General features: G+C 35.5%; 1 long non-coding RNA gene across 3 annotated transcripts in view; it reads right to left on the reverse strand.

Annotated features, from left to right (window-relative positions):
* Positions 1-1,019: 1,019 nt before the first annotated feature.
* The window catches only part of LOC149749756 (uncharacterized), an 80,220-nt gene continuing 58,724 nt past the window's right edge, over positions 1,020-22,515 (reverse strand). For all 3 annotated transcript variants that reach the window (XR_016392506.1, XR_016392508.1, XR_016392507.1), the window contains exon 4: positions 1,020-12,307. This is a non-coding gene — a long non-coding RNA (uncharacterized LOC149749756). The remainder of the gene's footprint in view (positions 12,308-22,515) is intronic.

The raw sequence follows: 22,515 nt of genomic DNA on the forward strand, positions 1-22,515 counted from the left end.
GGGAGAGGCCACAACAGTGAGAGGCCCGTGTACCGCAAAAAAAAAAAAAAAAAAATCCAGATAAATTAGAATATATCTTTAATGACTGATAACAATAACAGCCTGTCAAAATCTGTTGACTCTATCTAAAGCAGTTCTTAGGGAGAGATTTATAGCTTAAAGCCATATAGTAGAAAAGAAAATATACATTTAATTCAATCATCTAAACTTCGCATTCGAAACTAAAAGAGTAAAATAAATTAAACTCAAAGTAAAAAGAAAGAATAAAAAGTATAAATCAATAAAATAGAAAAGAGCAAAAAGAGATAAAACCCAATAATACCAAAAGCTGTTCCTTGTAAAGACCAGTAAAACTGAAAATGTCTAAGCTGGACAGATTAAGAAAAAAAGAAAGAAGAGAGAAATGACCAATATAAAAAGAAAAACCATCACTCTAGACCCTAGACTCATGGAAAGGAAAATAAGGAAATGTCATGAAAATTTTATATCAAAAAATTGATAACTAAGTGAAATGGACAAATTCATTGAAAGGCACAACTTACCAAAATTGACTCAAAAAGAAAGAAAAAAATCTAAAAACTTTATGTTTGTTACATTTCCTTTACAGTGAAAAACCTTCCCGTGCCTGGGGCTGGTGGTGGGAATGGCGATAAACTGGAAATGGGCATGAGAGATCTTATTAGGGTAATAAAAATATTCTAAAACTGATTCATGTTGATGGTTGTATAATTTGGTAGTTACTAAAAATGACTAAATTGTATCCTTGAAATTAGTGGATTTTATAAGTAAAATTCATCTCAACAAAGCTGTTTGAATAAGATAAACAAAGTAACTATAAAAAATCATTCCCACAAAGAAAATTCTAGGTCCAGATGGCATTCCTTGGTGAATGTGATCAACAATCTAAGGAAAAATGTCAATCTTACAGAGACTCGTTCAGAAAATAGGGGAGAAGGAAGCAGAAATGGTGAAAATTTCACAAAACATATATTTTACAAAGAACTTGTACATAAGGAAGGTTATATACTACACACACACACAGAAAAAATATATGTTCACTAAAGAAGATACACAAAAGGCAGTAGGCACATGAAGAGATGTTCAGCACCATTAGTTTTCAGGGATAAGCAAATTAAAACCAAAATGAGATCCCACTACCTATTACAAAGGTTAAAATGAAAAAGACTGACCATTGTGAGTGTTAGAAAGGATACAGCAGAACTAGTACTTTTATACACTGCTGGTCAGAATGCAAAATGGTGCAACCACTTTAGAAAAGTCTTTCTCAGTCTCTCATAAAGGTAAACATACACTTACCATTCAACCCAACATTTCCACTTCTACCCAAGGAAAGAACAATCCACAGGTATTTCTGTATAAATGTTTATAGTGGTGTTATTCAAAATAACTATAAAATGGAAACAACACAAATGCCCATCAAAAGGATAAATACAAGTGGTATATCCATACAATGGAATACTACTCAGCTATAAAAGGGAACAACTACTATACACTAAACAGATATATCTCAAAAATGTTATAGGAAGTAAAGGAAGAAAGACAAAAGACAGTGTATGCAATATGACATCTTTTATATGAAATTCTAGAAAAGTCAAAGTTAATATGTAGTGAGAGCAGATCAGCCTGGGTCTGAGAATAGGGGATGGATTGAGTAAACAGGGGTATAAGGTACCTTTCCAGGGTGATGAAAATGTTATATATCTAATTTGTGGTGGTTTTTAGTATATAAAGTTTTATGCTTAGTTTATATTTTATAAGCTCATCAATCATATATTTAATATGCATATACTTTTGTTTATGTAAACTATACCACAATAAAGTTTATATATAAGGTTAAGATCCAATTATCTGGGCAAATTTTTCAACTCATCCATTTTTATTATCTATAAACTGAAGAGTTTTTTTTTTTTTGTGGCTCTCTGAGATTTAACATTTCTTTCAGCTCTAATTATATGCCATGATTTTTATATAAGTTTTGATAAAATAACTTGCATGATGCCGCCTCATGAACTTTTACACTTATATTTATGTTGCTTCTTGTAAAACATTATTTCCCTATAAATCCAACAGTGATTAATATTATAATTAATACTTTAAAAAAGGAATTGATAAAAGTGCTTTAGAAACCTCTTTCGAATACTGATAATGTCTTACTTAGGATGTTAAGACCATACCTGTCTTGCTCCTACTTCAGGTCCACTCTTAGAAATCTCTGAATATAAAATGCGGTGGTATCCCATGATATTATCCACAATAGTCTTCTCTAAGCCAGATTTGTCACAGCCATGTCAGCCTTCTTCACATCCTGTCACACTTTAGCAGTTATAAAGATTGGTTCCTTGTGATTTTTCGTTAAGTCTCCCTTTCTGAGGCTTGTTCATCCTGGTGTTCTTACCTATAGGACAAGGTTTCAAGTCCATGGGATGGTAAGTCTGCATTACCTAGTTATTCCAGTCAGGAAAGATATATGGAGAGATGGCCAGTCTATAAAAGGTAACCTGATAGAGTCAAACATAGTTAAGAATCTGGTTATTTATTTCGAGAGCAGCTCAAAATTGTGATATGTCTGCTAAGAGTTGGGGCACTTCTGACTCAATCATAACTGAAAGGATTCTTTAGGGACTCTATGAAATCAAAAGATTAAATTAAGACAAGTTAAAACAACTTTAGAAGGCTGACAGAAATGTTCTACATCTTGAAAGGGATAGTGGTTACATGGGTAAATATATCTGTCAAAAGTCATGGATTCACACACTTAAAATGTGTGCATGTTCTCTGTATGAACATAACTTGAAAAGGTTAACAGCCATTTTACAAGAGTAACTTTACAATGGAGAAACACGTCAAACACTACCTCAGCCAGGTGATCAAGGTTAATATCAACAATGATAAGCCACATTGATAGTATACACCCTTGATGTTATGTGATAAAATTGGCACTTTACCTCTGTGATCTCCTCCCCCAAACCCATAACCCCATTATAATTGTGAGGAAAACATCAGAGAAATCCCAGTTGGGAGACATTCTACAAAACACCTGGCCAGTACTTCGCAAAAGGGCCAATGTCATCAAGAACAAGGAAAGCCTGAGAAACTGTCACAGTTAAGAGGAGCCTAAGGAGACATGATGACTAAACATAATGTGATATCCTGGATGGGATCCTGTAACAGAAAAAATACACTAAGTGAAAACTAAGGAAATATGAATAAAGTATGAACTTTAGTTAATAATAATGTATCAATATTGTCATTAATTGTGACAAATTAATATAAGGTGCTAATAATAAGGGAAAGTGGGTGTGGGGATATCAGAACTCTCTGTACTATCTTTGCACCTTCTTTGTAAATATGAAGCTCTTCTCCTAAAACAAAAGATTATTAAAATCATTCTCAATGAAAGACAAGAATATAAAATACAAGGGAGCTCAAACATATCCATGAAGGAGGCAGTGTTCATGTTATATAATTTATTGTCAAAATCTGAACATGTTTTGAAGTAGAAGGGGATGCAATTAATAATTGTATCAGGACAAGAGGCATAAACTGAGATGTATGGTCCCCCTAAGTACAAAGTCATATTAAATATCCAAGCTCTTGTTTCACACTTCCTGTGTCTCAATCCAAACTCTACCACTTGCTAATTAAGTAAATTATTTCACCTCACTGAGCATTATTTGCAATTTGAGAAAGAGAGTAATACTTACCTTGTAAAATTTGGGAGAATTAAATGAGATGATCAAATTAAAGAGCTTACTTAGCAAATGCCTGGCACATAATCAGTACTCAATAAATGGTAGATGACAATTTGTGTATATTTGGACATTAGCGAATTTTGCTAAAGCATGCCTGCATAATTACACTGAATCCTCTACACTAATGTATCCTCTTGTTTTTCACCCTAACCAACAGTAGTCATACAAATACTTACTCTTTAATAGTTAGCTCAGATGTGACATGACAACTTCTAGGTCCCACCCAGGATGTGTTAGGAGACTGAATGTCATCTAGAATAATGATGATGAAGGTTATCATCATAACCATCATCATCATAAATGATACTGACTACATAGCTTCTTTTCCTTTCAGTAGCTCTCACTTCACCTTATCTTGGTGGGTCTGTCAGTATCATGGTCCCAGCACCCAGCTGCAGAAGTGGTACATGGACAAGGCTGAGGCACATCCTCTTAGATACAGAGATTGCTCCAGAAATGGGCCTAAGACTAAAGCAGAGTCAATAAATGTCATGTGAGGAAAAGAGGTAACTTTACCTTTGGAGTCATGACCTCTAATGACATTAACCCAGATCTGCTAATTGTCTTCTTTGCAACAATGTGGAAAGACAACTCAGAAGCAAACAAAATTAAGAGGTAGAGAAGGAGATAGAATTCAGGTGCCATGGTTTGAACTCCTGAGTCCAGCTGTGCATGCACTCAGGAGTTCAAACCAGGAGACCAGCTGTGCATGGACTCAGGAGTTCAAACCTGAATGCAACCTCATGCAAATTTTTTTCCTACTTAAGCTAGTTTGAATTCCTTTTTCTGTCACTTACAATTGAAGAAGCCATAAGTAATAGAGTGAATTGTCTGTCTCACTCTGCACTTGCCTACAATAGCTTTTATACTATTCATGGTTTCTTGAATTTTTTTTCCCCTCCCTGGACTTACATCTTGGATAAAGACTGAAGTTCAGAGACTTGGTGTTTAACAACTTGGAAGCCTTCCCTCTTGGTTGATAATTTGTAAATGTTGGCTGAATAAATGAATTATACAGTTCTTACACAGGTGAACTCAATTACTGGTCCTCCATCATTAGAATTTGCAAACAGTATGTGAATAGAAGGACACACTCTCTGGTTTGATTCTGGACATTTTCCTCCTCCATTATCGTCTCTATTTCAATCTGTTATGAGGTCATTTTTCTCTGATGCCTTGCTTCTCCTTGAAGAACAGGTTTTTGTGAGATAGCTCACACATACTCTTTATTTGTTCATTATTCCTGCATTAAAGTTCAAGGGGCTTTTCTTGTTGTTTCGTGTTAGTCTTTCATCTGTATAGCTGTCATTTTATTTCTATGCATTTGCAATTCCTTGCTCACATTTGCTCAATGGGAATATTCTCCATACTCAGCAGACCTCTTTCAATTGTAAGTGATGGAAACCTAACACAAACTAGATGAAGCAAAAAAAAAAAAAAAAAAAGGTTACTTTGTTGACTCATGTAGCTGGATGTCCAAGGGGCAACCTGAGCTTCAGATACAGCTGGATCCAGGTGATTAAAGAGTCTTGAGGTGCTTTATCGTTCAGGGTCTGTTTGCCTTTGTATCTTTTTGCTTGGTGGCTTAGTTCTCTCCTGTTGTGGCTAGGCTCTTTGCATTGACAGGTAAGATAATCACTGTCCCAGCTACTTTATAAAATCATTACAGGTCAAAATGCTAAAGTAATAGTTACCTCTATGCCAATGACCATAGAACAAGTACAGAAAATAGCATGAAAGTAATCTAGTTGGGCAAAGCTGAGTCATGCTTTACACCAGGAAGTGATCAGACACTGTGGCTGAGAGACTCAAGAGAACTATGTGGGTGATAGAGGAACAATTCCACACTGGGATTAATAGCTGTTCACTAATACAAAGTAAAAAAAAACAACAAAAAAACAAAAAATAATTCCCTTTTATTGTAACTAGGGAAAGCTAGTCCTCAAGATAGCCCTTTCTTCATGACTTTTTCCGTCTTTCATTCTAAGACACATCTGGACATCAAAGTGGCAAGCTTAAAATCCCCATCACCATCACCATACTCTACTCTAGAGTCTGACTGCCTTGTCCAGCCATCAAAGACAAATATTTAACTCTTTTGGCCTATTACATGTAGGGTCACATAATACAAAAAGTTAACAAGAACTGAGTTCAATTAAATTAGAATATTAAATATTTTTGTGGACTCTCCACACGCACCAAGCACATAGTCAACACTCATGCAGCCCACTTCACCTGCTTGCATTAAGGCTTGACTCCCACACCTGCCTCACTTCTTACAGCCACGACTGTTTTCCTTAGAATTTCTAAAATATCACAATGGACTGCTTAAAATCTTGGAACAAGTGTCTACTCACAATAGCTAACATATGGTAAGATTATCTTCAGTTTGGTGTCTCAGTTTGGATCTAGACTGTACATTATTTAGATCAATCGTTCTCAACCGGGGGTAGTATTGTCTCTGGTGGATATCTGGCATTCTCTGAGACATTTCTGATTATCATGACTGAGTAAAAGACTGTCATATCTCCATGTATCTGGTGGGTTGAGGCCAAGGATGCTGCTAAACATTATACAATGCATAGGACAGCAAACAACAAAAAAATGTGTCACTCCAAAGTTTTAGTGCTGAGGTTGAGAAACCCTGATCGAGATGAATACATTTTGGGGAAATTTTTATTTTATTATTTAAATTCTTTATCACATACAGTATGAAGAATATAAACAGGTGAAGAAATAATTATTTGAAGGAAAAATGCAGTAGGCAAGAATAATTATTGATGATTTTAATTCACTTTATAACTCTTTTCTTTCATTCTTTCTATTTTTTTTTTAAGCCATCATGTCCTATTATGGAATTCCAATTGGGTTCTTAGATCTTTAATAGAACAAAAACATGAAATAAAAATCAAAAAGCACTAAAACACAAGAAACCATGTTCCTAGTTCCCATTGTATCTTTTAGTAGAGTTATGACTTGGGAAAATCATTTAATCCCTTAAAAACTAATTTTCCAACTTTTCAATATGAAATATTTATGTTAAATTATTGTTTTAAAATAAAATGTTAATCTACTAAAGAAAAACACAATGTAAAAAGAAACCCAAAGAAATGCTATGAGGGGAGAAAACCAAGGAACCAAAAACCCTAATTTAGCTTACCTTCTTTCTCCACAATGGTACTGAAACAGAAATTCTTCTAGAGTCATCTCACTAATCACTGAAATCAGTGAACTCTATTTTCCTTTCCAGCTCTAATGTTTAATTACTAAATCAAACTTTATCTGTCCTAGGCTCCGTTTTTAAAATATTTTGCTCTCTATCAAGGATTAAAGTTTGACCTAATAAAATAACCAAATCTATCCTCTTAGAAACCATCAGGGAGTAATATTTCTGAGATAAACAGAGAGGAATCTTAGAGCATTATTCGAATACTTATAATCTCAAGAATAATGCCAGTCTAGAGCAGGTGACATTTTACATGAGGATGCCATTTTGCTTCTGCCAAATTATGTGAGAAGATGGTTTATTCAAGACTTGTCTAAAAGGGACAGCTCCAAAATGCCAAGCCACAGAGCAAGCCGTGTTCCAGAAACAGGAACAAGTGATGGAAGATCACTCCCGACAGCATTCACTTGGTATAAGAAAACAATATGTCTCACATACAGAAAACCAGTTATGAATTGAAAAGAAAATTTTAAGTATGAAACAAAATGTTCTTTGTTAACCAGTGGATTCTTCTAAGAATGTTTATGTCCAAAATTTCAAATAAGATTTTGGAATGCCAGAAAATGAGCAGGAATGTAAGACCAGTAGAAGTACTTACTAAGAATGTGTTCATCTCTTCTAGTTTGTCCATTTGTTGGTGCATAATTGTTCATAGTAGTTTCCCATATTCCTTTCCATTTGTGTGGTATCTAGGTGTAATGTACCCTCTTTCATTTATAATTTTGTTTATTTGAATCCTCTTTTATTTTCTTGATAAGTCTAGCTAAAGGTCTGTGTGTTTTGTTTACCTTTTCAAAAAAACTCAAGTTTCAGGGATCTTTTCTATTTTCTTTTTAGTCTCTCATTCATTCATTTCTGCACTGATCTTTATTTCTTTCCTCCCACTAACTTTGGTCATAGCTTGTTCTTCTTTTTCTAGTTCTTTGAGTTGTAAAATTAGGTTGTTTATTTGAGATCTTTCTTTTTTCTTCATGTAGGTATTTATCACTAAAAACTTCCCTCTTAGAACTGCTTTAGATGCATTCCATAAGTTTTGGTATATTGTATTTTCATTTTTATTTGTCTCAAGAAATGGTTTTGATTTCTCTTTTGATTTCTTCCTTGACCCACTGGTTGTTCAGTAGCATGCTGTTTAATCTCCACATATTGGTTAATTTTTCAGTTTTCTCCTGGTAAACTAGGAGAAACTAGGAAACTAGGAAAACTTTTAGTTTTATGCAACTGTGGTACGAAAAGGCTTTTGATATGATTTCAATCTTCTTTATTTTTTTCAAAGAAGACAGTCAAACAGGTACATGAAAAAGTCCTCAACATCAGTAATCACCGGAAAAATGCAAAACCACAATGAGATACCATCTCATACCTGTCAAAATGACTATTATCAGAAAGACGAGAAACAACAAGTGTTGGCGAAGATGTAGAGAAAAGGAACTCTCCTGCACCATTGGTGAGGGTGTAACTTGGTGCAGCCACTATGGAAAACTAAGAGGGTTCCTCAAAACATTAAAAATAAAACTACTACATGATCCAGCAATCCCATTTCTGGGTATATATACAAAGGAAATGAGAACAGGATCTTGGGAGAGATATCTGCACTCTCATGTTCATTGCAGCATTATTCACAATAACCAAGATATGGAAACAACCTAAGTGTTCCTCAGCAGATGAATGAATAAAGATGAGGTGGGGGGTGTATATACATATGTACATATTATTCAGCCATGAGAAAGACACCTTGCCATTTGTGACAACATGGATAGAGCTTGAGGGCTCTATGCTAAATGAAATAAGCCTGACACTGAAAGACAAATATTGTATGATCTCATTTACATATGGAATCTAAAAAAACCAAACAAACAAAACCCAAAATTCATAAAACTTGTAGAAACAGAGAAAAAAAGGGTGGTTACCAGGAGCTGGGAGGTGGCAGAGAAGTGATATGTTGGTCAAAGGTTATAAACTTCTAGTTATAAGATAAATAAGTTCTGGGGAATCTAATGTACAGTATAGTAATTTACGTTAATAATACTGTATTATACACTTGAAAGTTGCTAAGAGAGTATATCTTAAATATTCTCACCACAAAATATAAATGGAAATTATGATTCAGGTATTAGCTAATGTTATGGTAGTAATTACTTTGCAATATATACGTGTATCAAGTCAACATGTTGTACACCTTAAATATACCCAATGTTATATATCATTTATATTGAAATAAAGCTGGAAAAAAGTACTTACTAAGTTTCTTTGCTTCATGCTTTCTCCTCTCTTAATCAACCTTACCAATTATTTTGGTTTAAGATTTTCTGCTAGGTTTCCCCTTTGATGCATCTTTCCTGGATGTCTTTGTGAAGAAAACACAAATGAATAGAAATTCTGTTGCATGGCTCTGTCACTATCTGAGTGTACACTTGACTTCAGAAGGTCTTTATTTGCACTGAACCTTTAAACATATTGAAATTCCAATATTTGGGCTTTCAAATCTAATCAAACTTATCCTGGAGTAGAAGGGATTCACACCTCAACACAAACAAGGTTTCTTTCAACCTATCACATGGGTGGACTTTGAGGGCGCGATGCTAACTGAAGTAAGTTGGAGAAAGACAAATACTGTAGGATATCACTTATATGTGGAATTTTTAAGAAGTCAAATTCATAGAAACAGAGACTAGAATGGTGGTTACTAGAGGCAGGGGGTTGGGGGTAATCAGGAGATGTCAGCCAAAGAGTACAAACTTCCAGTTTTAAGATGAATAAGTTCTCTGGGTCTAATTACATTACGGTGATTTTAGCTAATAAAACTGTTTAATATACTTGAAAGTTGCTAAGAGTAGACCTTAAATGTTCTCACCACAAAAAAGAAATGGTAGTTACGTGACATGATGGAGGTGTCAGCTAGTACTATGGTAGTGATCATTTTGCAATATATAAATGTATCATATCAACACATTGTATACCTTAAACTTACACAATGTTATATGTCAATTATATCTTAATAAAGCTGGAGAATTTTTTTTGAATTCCTGTTGTTTCTTTCTCTTCTTTCTTTTTCTATTAGTGTTAAATATCTTGGCTTTTTCTTTTTATTCCAAAGCAAAATTTCCCAAGTGACTAATATAGAATAGTAATCCCAAAAACTGTTTTTGTTTTTTTTTAAAGAAAATAGATGACCAAATATACCCTCTTTTGGATATTCTCCATTCCCATTTGCCAAATAAATTTTCTGAAGTCCTGCAGCAAAATTAACTTTTTAAATTGTTTCCTCAAGATATCTCACAAGTGAACTCTCTACCCCAACGCTCTCCTTTATATTTTTCAAGTAATAGCTACTAAAACCTGTGAAGATAGCAGAACTCATTCTGGAAAATGCTGGTCTTTTATTTGTATTATTTCTTTCCTCCTCTTTCCTTCTTTCCAAGAATTTGCAATCTTCATTGTGGCTCATATGTTACTCCCTTTGTAGCAAAGCACTTTTGCAAGAATCCCCAGTGATGCTGAATGTCTGATTTTAATAGTGTCTTTTAAGTCTTCATCATAATTGAGTTTTCTGCAAGGTACAAGAAACCTCCCATCATTTACTACCTGGTTCTCTTTGTCCCTTGATTTTCAAGGAACTATTTATCATCTGATTCTCACTCCTTTTATATGTCTCTTTTCCCCCTTGATTCTCTTTGTATCATCTTATAAATACGTCTTCACCAGGAATCCACTAGTTCTACTCTTTCTTTCGTTTTATTTCCTCTTCTTGTGTGATCTCATTCACTGCATCCGTTCAATTACAAGTGTATACTAATGACTCTCAAATCAGTATCGCCCGCCCAGACTCCAGTCCTGAGCCTAAGAATCAAATTTCAGTGGTTCCCAAATACTAGTCCGTAGTTTACAAACTTTGGGTAGGAATTTCGTGTTTCTTTTTTTTTTTAAGCTTGGCGCTCATTAGAGTGCCTTCATCATTACACATACTTAATACATGTTGGTTAAATCAAAACTTTGAACCAAATTAACTACATGGCTTAATAATACATCTGAAAGTTTGAAGTCTATTTAACTTGCCATTGGTTAAATCACTTAATTTCTTTGTCAGCTCCATCTGAAAATTGGAGAAGATAGACGAGATAATTGCTATGATTCCTATTAACATTACCTTTCAGTTTCTAAAGTCTCTATTATCTCTTTTAAAATGAAAAGAATCTTGTAAAAAAACACCTAAAACAAGAGAAGCCTTAACTAAGCAGTTACGTTATTTCAGTTTGAATGCATTCATTTAATACACTTTTCTGAGTGCCAAATATGTGTCAGGCACTGGGCTCACAATTTTATTCCGATAACTAAGAAATACTGGGTATAAACAGAAAGATAATTCTAAAGAATGTGACTTACATTTCCTTTTTAGGTCTTATATTTTCTTATATGAGTTTAAGAAATATTCCACCAAATCTTAATTGAAACTAAAATGAGTTTGAAAAGTGGCCTAAAAAACTCATAAATTCACCGTTAAGGGTACCACTAAATAAATATTTATGCTAAAATATTTTCATAATTTTTTAAACTTGTAATAAAGTCGATCCTAGTTGCAAGGGCTTAGAGGGCAGTCAAAAAAAAACTGTACTGTGTTAAACATTAAATAATTACTTCATTTTGTGTTTGCTATAAATTTTGAAAATATAAAGGAAAATCAGAGAGAAAATAATATTAGCCTGATATTGATCAGAAGTGCTGGAAGGCAAAATAATGACATCTACTCATTATCAGAGTTAAGAGATGTTATGAATGGGGCATCTGGCACATAGCAGTTCACGAGCAGCAAAAAAAAACAAACTCCATAAAAGCATTGAATGGCACCCTGCTCACAGTATTTCAGAGCTACATATATGAATCAGAAATCTCAGGAGACTGAGAAATATTTAAATGTAACCCTCCTCACACTGGAATGAAGTACTTTAAAATAAATAGTAGCTGATGTAGACTGACAATTAGTGATAAGGGCACATACTTTTATCCAGATATTTTTACATCTTTAAAACTTGATCTAAATTATCAAGTAAAATTTTACATAAAATACTGAAGAAAAACTGGCATAAGAATAAGTGACATAGGGGCCTATTTTTAATATGTGAAACGATGTACTTTTAGATTTTGTGCTTGGTGGGATTTACTACATAAAGCATGGATGAGTGTTTGTTATCTCCCTTTTAGACCCTCACTGCATTCAGAGTCCAGTCCTTATTCGCCTTGGTCTTCCCAACACATAGTTGAGTAGGTGTCCAGGAGAAGGGGCTCCAGAAGGCTACTGAATTCAACCAAGCTAAAAGACAAAAGAAAAGAAATACAAAATACATGCATGATTGATATGATTATATAAAATGTGTGTAAACATGGGAGAAGCCCTTTCAACTGGTCTCAATTTAACTAACCTATTGGGTTAACTAAGAATACCAATTTTCTTTGCAAGACTTAAAACTTATGTTCATCAACCAAGGACTGCACCAGGATACTAAATTATGGTCTAATACTCTCCCATTTCTGCCACCACCACATAAGCTGCATGTTTATCAAGAATAATTTGTGCTTTTTCTCAATTTGTTTCCCCCAGGTGTCCTTTTTATTACTTCTTTGTTATTTATATAACCTAATGGAATATGAGCATGGAAAGAGCAGTTCTTTTGAAGTCTGTGCTTAATGGTTTCAAAATACTTAAGCAGGTTACAAACAAAGTCTTGAATTATGTATAGAAAAACATAAATTTAAAAAATTAGGCAGAGGAATATAAAATCTATGAGGATTATAGTCTTGGATCATTTTACAAATACATTTACGTTCTCATTTCACTTAAAAAAGACAAACAACATGGAAATAAAAGACAATGCATTATAAATACAGTTTATACAAGATAAGTAAATTCATGTTAAGATACAAAATAAAACAAAAACAAAAACCAAATAACAGTAAATGTAGCCCTGCTTCAAATTATTATAAAGTGAATGACAGTTAAAATAGTACATCTATATCAAACATTTTTAAATGACTCCCCTCTTTAAATTATTTCTGTCATTAATTGACCGGTGAGGCCAGTCATAGTGAATAAAAAAAGACTACTCTGTCCAAACTAAACATAATATATGATACCAGATGTCAAAATTTAAAACACTTTCCTAGTACCTCTTCTTACTGGTAAGCCAATTTCTTTCTTTGTGCCCATTCTACCATGAAGGCTTGGCCATGAAGTTTGTTACCTCAGGTAAAAATAGAGCAAGTTCAGCACAGAATAACACAGTCACGATTCAGCTTCAAGTCTCAATGCTGACTTATTTTTTTTCCTATTAGAAAAAACTTATCTAATACCCTATGTCAACAACAATATCAGAATCTCAAAATTCCAAGGGATCTTGTAGCTAACAAGGTAGAAGGCAGTGTTGGATTAAAAAATATATATTAATTAGATGTGTATTTTAGTTAGTGGTCTCAGTCATTTATATATAACTTTTAAAAAAACCTCTTCTTGCAAGAGAGGTACCTAGAAAATTATTTTGCTTTGAAGGTCTGCTTTTTAAATTGCATGGTGATGCCTCTTCACTTGCTAAGTACCCTGAAAGTTCTTCCCTCTGAAAAGGATTTGCTAGCTGTTGTTTATAGCTAAGGAAAGAGAGTGGCTTGATATGTTTAAGAAGAGAGTAGACATGAGATACTGTCAGGTCTGCACAGGATTGGAGAGGGATCTAGAAGGCCTGGTACACCCCCAGTGGAATTGCTGAGGATTGAGAGCTAAACTTCCTGGGGAGGCTGAGACCACCATGGTAAGGGAATAGGTAGCCATGGGATGGATGCCTTGACATGAAGAGTCTATGCCAGGACCTGGAAAGCAGGCATTTCAGATGCTCTCAGAGCATCTGAAGCAAAGAAAATCAAGATGGAGCCAAGTTACTGCAGAAAGGGAACCACTGTACTCTGAAAAGACCATGAGTTATACCAGCTTTAAGCTACTTCAGCAGCAGGTAGAGCAAGATGTGAAACCATGACTCAGAGTCTAGTAAAGATCACTTATGGTAATCTAGAATTTATTATAAGTCAGGAAGAGAAGAACATGCAGACCATAGGCCCCTTTGTCAAATCTCTGGGAACAGGTAGGTATCCCCGTGCACCTAGAGCGGGCCTGCATTGGGAAGGAAACGATGGAACACCCTTTGAGATGGGATGAATAACCTTGATAGTAAGTGTGAACTATGACTTCACTGAGTATTCACCTCATAATGAATTACATTCCCTTAGGAAGTTTAAGTTTTTCTGAAGTACACTTATGGAGGAATAAAGCATCATATTTTATTCTTTCCACATTTGAGTGGGAGCAAATACAGTTTTTACATATATATATGTATATATATATACACACACACATACACACTCAAAGATATATACATACAAATCTAAGAATAGAAAACTAAAGTATCTGGGAGGAAAACCATCTTGATCTCTCTGCAGAGAAAAAAATATTTGTTCGATTGATTCTATGGAAATTGGAATGAATGAAAATGTGTAGCTCTAAGAGTCTTCGTTTTACTTATGAAAATGATTTATGAACAGTTTTGAAAAACAGAAACTCTTTGGTATACACCCTCAGAATGTTTTCAGACAGTCATAGGAATTCATGTCCCAGAGTTAAATTATTCTGATAGATGTAAATATCAATATCAAAGAAGTGCAGAATAAAAAATTCTTACTTTTTAAGTGAAAATGGGATATTGAGGCAGTTAACAGCTGAGGGTAAGACGGGGGAACCCATCTTAGATGAGGTGCACAGGAAAAGTATCTCCCAGTAAGAAACATGTCAGGCAGGACAGAAACATGAGAAGGGACTAATTACAAAAGGAGCTGAGAGATAGAATAAAGAAAAAGAAAAGAGAAAGGAAGACAGAAAGGCTGATAGGAAGGCATTCAGGTTAAAGAAAGGAAAGGAAGGAAAGAAAGGGAAAGAAAGAAAGAGAAAGATTCTTCCTCTGGGGGAAAGTGTGAGGCTAGGTGTTGGAAAAGAGATCGGAGCACAGAACTAAAATAAGAACAGAGTAGCTGCAGTGAGACGAGCAAGGTGGAAAGTGACACCAGATGACACTGGAGCAAAGGTCAGCAGCCAGGACATGGCAGTCATGAGAAGGCCTTGCTGTAACTGCAAAAATGTAAGAGCTGTTCATTTTTGAAATACCAAATGTCTGACAGGGCAAAAAGAAATGAGTTCTTTGCCATGATTTAAGAATTCTGTGATCACACTTGCCTTCTAAAGTACGAAAATCCTTTCTATCACAAACACTTCTCACAAACACTTCTCCACTCTGTCGAGCTATGATGCTCTTCCTACCATCAATTCCTAATAATGCAAAGATGCCCAGTGTACGAGCACTGTAGAGTGTGTGTGTGTGTGTGGTTTCAGAAAATAATAGTGTTTTTTTTTTTCCAATAGGAACGAGAATGTTTTGAGGCTCAAGAGTCTAGGCACACACAGTTCAACGGATTTACTTTGGGTCATACGCCTGGTCTACCACCTAGATCTACTTTACCATTTTCCTAACTGTGATCCAGAATAGCCACAGGCCATGAGTTCTAACAGATGTGATTTCCTCCTGTATTTATAATGACTGCTTCCATATTTCTTCCTCTTTTCTTATAAACTCTGCATCCACAGTCTAATCCCCACCCTCCTTGGAGTCAACTAACAAACCTATTTCATACTCTATTAATGATTCTTTCTTTTTTCATTTTTCCAAGTATCTTTTCCAAAGCAGAGATTATTAAATAAATTATTTCCCAGAACACTCAGAAATGATTGAATTAAGCAGAAAGTTTTAAGTAGAATTGATTTCTGAGGAATACACGAATTTCTGGAAGGGGGCAAATCATGATGAGTTCCTAGACTCTTTTGCAAAATTTGGCAGTTCATAAAATAAATTAGAGGTTTCAACCTGTTTTCTGAGGAAAATAAAACAAAACAAAACACAGTAACTGCAAGCACTATAAACTCTTACAATTAATAAAGTTTCCAAGGTTTTTATTATCTTTATTTTATTTCTATTATAAATAATTGTAAAATATAATGTACTATGAAAGTCCTTTTGTATTCATTAATTGTATTTATACTTAATAACCACTGGAGTTCCCTGATATTTAATTAGATTATTTATTTTTCATTTTGTTAGGTCAGATTTCAGTATCTAAAAGATGAGTGGGGTAGCTGTAACTTCTACTAATGAAGACATTGAGTTTTTGGAGACATTTTCTCTAACCCGTTTTCCCTCAAGTGCTTTGCTTAAACTATTTTTCCAAAGTAAGATAAACTTTCTCAAAGGCTGAATTAGGGTAAGTTGAGACAAACGTATTTTATTTCAGATATCCAATGAAGAATATATTCTTAAAATTGCCAGCAGCAGTAAATGACATACAAACAGAGCAAACAGCACGCTGAGCCCCAGCAAGTCCACCTGTCCTTTGTGTGCATTCTTTTCATCTTTCCCACAGTCTTTAGGTGTTGCTAAAGAGGCTCCTAATAAATTGTTATATAGTCTTAGTATTCCAAAAATTGCAAGGAGGAATCATCGATGTCAAGAATTCTTTGAAAAAGCTACGTAAGAACCGAAGGTTGACACACTCTCTCTCTGAGTGTGGTTCCCAACAGGAAGCCAATGTGTACTGCATGCCTAGGCTTCAGTCCAAGCAATTATCTCTTGGCTAGAGTCAGGATGAGCAGAGATCCAAGTGTCATCGCTAGATGACACTGAGAAGAAAGTGGCATTTGGTGGCTGAATCAAGCAAAACTCTGATCTTTGATTCATGGTGCTGTCTTGTATCCTGGGATGAGCTAAGAAATTAGTGTGTTCCCTTTCATTTGTTGAAAGGAGCAGCCAAGTCTCTGTGGGTGATATTCTGTTAGGAACTGGAAAATTCACTACACCAGAAATGGGCAGCCATCCTAAATTTTCTATAAGATAAATTAACTTGGACAATATCATTGGAACTTCTACCTGGGGTGATCCAAAAGTAATGATAATTTCGATCAAAAAGTATAAATTCAAGTGTATTTGAGTTAAGAGGGCTCATAATCACTAAGAGAAAAACAACAAAAATCTTTTCCTTCAGACTATACTACAAAGCTACAGTAATCAAGACAGTATGGTACTGGCACAAAAACAGGAATATAGATCAATGGAACAGGACAGAAAGCCCAGAGATAAACCCACCCACATATGGTCACCTTATCTTTGATAAAGGAGGTGAGAATATACAATGGAGAAAAGACAGCCTCTTCAATAAGTGCTGCTGGGAAAACTGAACAGCTACACGTAAAAGAATGAAATTAGAGCACTCCTTAACACCATACACAAAAATAAACTCAAAATGGATTAAAGACCTAAATGTAAGACCAGACACTATAAAACTCTTAGAGGAAAATATAGGCAGAACACTCCATGACATAAATCACAGCAAGATCCTTTTTGACCCACCTCCTAGAGAAATGGAAATAAAAACAACCAAATGGGACCTAATGAAACTTAAAAGCTTTTGCACAGCAAAGGAAACCATAAACAAGACCAAAAGACAACCCTCAGAATGGGAGAAAACATTTGCAAATGAAGCAACTGACAAAGAATTCATCTCCAAAATTTATAAGCAGCTCATGCAGCTCAATAACAAAAAAACAAACAACCCAATCCAAAAATGGGCAGAAGACCTAAATAGACATTTCTCCAAAGAAGATATACAGACTGCCAACAAACACATGAAAGAATGCTCAACATCACTAATCATTAGAGAAATGCAAATCAAAACTACAATGAGATATCATCTCACACCGGTCAGAATGGCCATCATCAAAAAATCTAGAAACAATAAATGCTGGAGAGGGTGTGGAGAAAAGGGAACCCTCTTGCACTGTTAGTGGGAATGTAAATTGATACAGCCACTGTGGAGAACAGTATGGAGGTTCCTTAAAAAACTACAAATAGAACTACCATATGACCCAGCAATCCCACTACTGGGCATATACCCTGAGAAAACCATAATTCAAAAAGAGTCACATACCAAAATGTTCATTGCAGCTCTATTTACAATAGCCCGGAGATGGAAACAACCTAAGTGTCCATCATCGGATGAATGGATAAAGAAGATGTGGCACATATATACAATGGAATATTACTCAGCCATAAAAAGAAACAAAATTGAGCTATTTGTAATGAGGTGGATAGACCTAGGGTCTGTCATACAGAGTGAAGTCAGTCAGAAAGAGAGAGACAAATACTGTATGCTAACACATATATATGGAATTTAAGAAAAAAAAAATGTCATGAAGAACCTAGGGGTAAGACAGGAATAAAGACACAGACCTACTAGAGAATGGACTTGAGGATATGGGGAGGGGGAAGGGTAAGCTGTGACAAACTGAGAGAGGGGCATGGACATATATACACTACCAAACGTAAGGTAGATAGCTAGTGGGAAGCAGCCGCATAGCACAGGGAGATCAGCTCGGTGCTTTGTGACCGCCTGGAGTGGTGGGACAGGGAGGGTGGGAGGGAGGGAGACGCAAGAGGGAAGAGATATGGGAACATATGTATATATATAACTGATTCATTTTGTTGTAAAGCGGAAACTAACACACCATTGTAAAGCAATTATGCTCCAATAAAGATGTTAAAAAAAAAAAAAAAAGAAAACAGATCCTGAATTAAACGCATGTGACTCTGTTGCCTGAGAGAAGGCAGTGCTGATGATTTCACATATATATGAATGTAAACTGAGGCTCTAAAGTCTATGCCTGGGACCAATCCTGGTGCTGCTCTGATTAAGGTTAAATGAGAAATCTCTTTCCCAAAATGGCATCTTTTAACATTTAATAAAAATTAACTGAAGTGCCTACTATATGTGATGTCCTATACTAAGTATCAGGAATTCAGAGGGAAACACAAATTACCCATAGTCTTTCCATCAAGGGTATCCCCTGTCTGAGGGAGGCGGACGTTAAGCATGTTAAGGCACAAATAAAAATCTAATTATAGGTGGCGATTAGGACTCTACTGAAAGGTGCTGGTGGGAAGTGAGGAGCTAGTGAGAACAAAGAAGTGGAAGTACTGTAGCTTGGGGCGGCAGTGTCTCACTCTGTAGCCAAAGCCCCACCTGAATTTTTTCGCCCTCTTATATGATCACCTTAACAAACTATGCAGTGACGTTTGGTGTGTTTTGAAGACATAGCTGGTGTCTTTGTATGCAATGTTTTAATCTGCCGTAGGGGTTTGCCATATCTGTAAACTCCACTACTAGGTCAAAGGTTCCTGACCAGCCTGCTTCAGATACCTTAATCCGAGTGTCTAAAGAGCCGATGAAAATATTTACTTCTTAATTTTGATATATTTATATACAGCAAAACCAAATTAATGTTCTGCTTAGCAAGAAACATCAACTGAAGCATAATTTAAAGTTTATGAGAACTTTTAAATAATGTCCTTGACTACTCAGCTTTAGAATTCGGCACAAATTATATTTTCAAACTCTCATAGCAAATCTAAACTTAATTAAAAGAATATTCTAAGTGTTTTTGAAAGCCAGTGATGACATTATGATGTCCAAATCCTATACCATTAATATGTAAATAACTGTAAATGTAGTCACATAGTTGAAGTATGTTTTCTGTCAAACCCGTTCAGCTGCAACATGCATTTATTGTAGTACAGTGAAATAAGAAAAAAAACGTAATTATTGGTCATTCCCACCACGACAGTAGGAATCAGAGATATGGGAATAATACTGCTCTCTTGTTAATTCATAACACTCAGAAGCCTTATAGCTAAATCCCTGTGTGCCTCTTTTCCTATAACAAAATTTTAGAAAAGGATGATAAAAAGCAAATAAAAAGGGAATACAGTTTTCCCTTAACTTCAGTCAAAGTTGGGTAAATGTCAACATTCTGGAAGAATCCAAGAAACACTTGACAAAGGCAAAATGATCAAGAGTGACATAATCAACAAAATTCTACTTTTTTTTCTGTTCTGAAGTTTGAGGAGTTGCACTTACTAACAAGATTACACACTCTTTCGTTTTCATTAAAAAAATAAAAATAATCATGGATGATACAGAGGAGAAATTTACAATCTGTACCTTTTATCCTAAGTTACGCAGCTCAAGTTGCAACTGTCAGCTCCAAATATACTTTATAATAAGGGCACAGAGTTAAAATCTTGATGGACAATAATATATCAGGTTGCTATGGACAAAGAATAAGACATTTCCACTATGGCTTCTGGAAACAACCATTATATTGGTGGTCTTCCCTATTCGCCAAGATTAATCAAAAATGACTGTCTTATGTTTGCTTTACACAGGCAGACAAAATCTTTTAAATTCATGATTCAATGTTCAACATTCTAGTTGATTATTTTAATCACATCACACACAGAAGTACTTCAGTCATCCAATATTTCCCAGGAGGCACAGCCTCAAGTGCCATCTCTAATCTTTTTAGAGCACCTTCTTCTGCTGCCGTTCATTAATTAAACAGAGTTTTGCTGATGATTCTTTTGGCTGCTCTTCCCCTAGAAGCTGCCCGATCTCTTGTCATCATATTGTTTCCTTCATCGCAACCACGCTGGTTCATCATCAATTATTTTCCTCCTTCAGAACTATTTTCCTCTCTTTGACGACTTGATAAATCTTTACAACCAAATTCTACCTCACTTATTCAAATTACTTTTCTTCAAAGGCACTACCGCTCTGTCTTTGTAATCATTTCCTTATTCCCCAAAGGAGTTTAAGACTCCAACATCAACTACAGACATACATAAGTAAGTGCCCAGATTAAAGAGCAAAATTTCAAGCCAGGAGCCAAGTTTGATACTAATATCCGTGTCATTCAGAAAGGGTCAGGAACTGGGGTAGCAATAGTAGTCTATTCATTTATTTTCATTCACTCAATGTATTCAGTGCTATAATTCATTCAGAGCTATATTGATTAAGTACCCGTGTTGTGTCACCACTGTTCTGGACGCTCTGGTGGGCAAAACCGAAGTGGCATTTTTGGCAGATTGTGTTTCTCAACAGAGTCATACCCACATGTCCCTCTCATCATGTAACTTTGACATTTCCACCATAGAGGGATGAGGGCCTATGTTCTTTCCCCCTGAATGTGGATGCACTTGCAACTATGGCAGAAGTAACGTTATTTGACTCCTGAAGCTAGATTTACAAAGCCACACAGTCTCTGCCTGGTACTTCTGTGACACTCACGAGTGGCAATAAGTTACTATGTAAGTAGTCTGACTGCTCTGAGGTGGTAGCCATGCTGTAAGGAAACCCAAATAAGCAGCCAGCAAGAAATGAGTACTCCAGTTTTGATTGAGTTCACTACCAAAAGCCATCACCACCTTGCCAGCCACATGAGTGAGCCATCCAGAAAGTGGATCTCAGCCTCAAGTCAAGCATGGAGCAGAACAAGTCATCCCCACAGAGCCCTGCCCGAAATGCAAATTCCATAACTACTGTTGTTTCAGTCACTAAAAACAGTCACTAAGTTTTGGAGTGGTTTGTTACTCAGCAATAGATAACTGCTACATCCCAGACCTCAGAATACTTACAGCCTACAGTGGAAGATACAAAATGTTACCAACTTACATCTCTATGACATACTGTGATATACACCCTGTTGTCATATAGTTCACTCTGTTTGGGTCAGTGGGGTAAGAACAAACACCCTAGGAAGCCACACTTCCAACTGAAACTTCACCTTTGTATGAAAGAGAAAGAGCTGTTTCTTCCTCATAAACTTCACTGCCATTTTCTGGAACACATGGCATATAAATCCAGGATCATCACGAGCATGAGAGTTATGTTTGCAATTCAGTTACAGCTCTAGCCAAAACCTTGACATTCAGAAGGCTCCACAAAGTCAAAGTCCAGGAAACCAGAAAATAATTTAACCCCTTTTGCCAGAACACTCTTCCTAAACCTTAATATAATCATGGACTATTAATCCCACTGCTGGGAAGCTTTCTTTTTAAACTACCACACCTGGAATCTAATGATAATGATGATGTTCCTACTCTATTGCACCTACTACTGATAATAATACATTTATTGATCGATTACTACTACTAAATATTTTACTAAGCATTGAGTATACATTTTCTCACTTAATCATCAAGTAACCCTATAAGATAAATGCTAATGTTATCAACGTTTCATGGAAAAGGAAATTGAAGCATAGTAAAGTGAACTCAGTTGCCCAAGGCCACCCAACGTGTGAGCAGTGGTATTGTGTTTGAACTCAGATAGCTTCAACCCACAGCCTGTACTCTTAACCACTGTGTACACTGTCCTCTTTTGTACTACGGCAATGCCTTTCTCGGTTTACTCATCTTAACTGCCCAATTGATAGCAAGTTCCTGAGGGCAAGAATCAAGTCTTAGTCATATTTTATCTGTATAACCAATAATGAAGTGCCTGGTAAAAGTATGTTTGGTGCTATGTAAATAGACATTACATAAA

The sequence above is a fragment of the Delphinapterus leucas genome, chromosome 3 (genome assembly GCF_059928025.1).
Source record: "Delphinapterus leucas isolate spDelLeu-1000000601 "Yukka" chromosome 3, BTC_Dleu_Yukka2, whole genome shotgun sequence".
Taxonomy (NCBI): domain Eukaryota; kingdom Metazoa; phylum Chordata; class Mammalia; order Artiodactyla; family Monodontidae; genus Delphinapterus; species Delphinapterus leucas.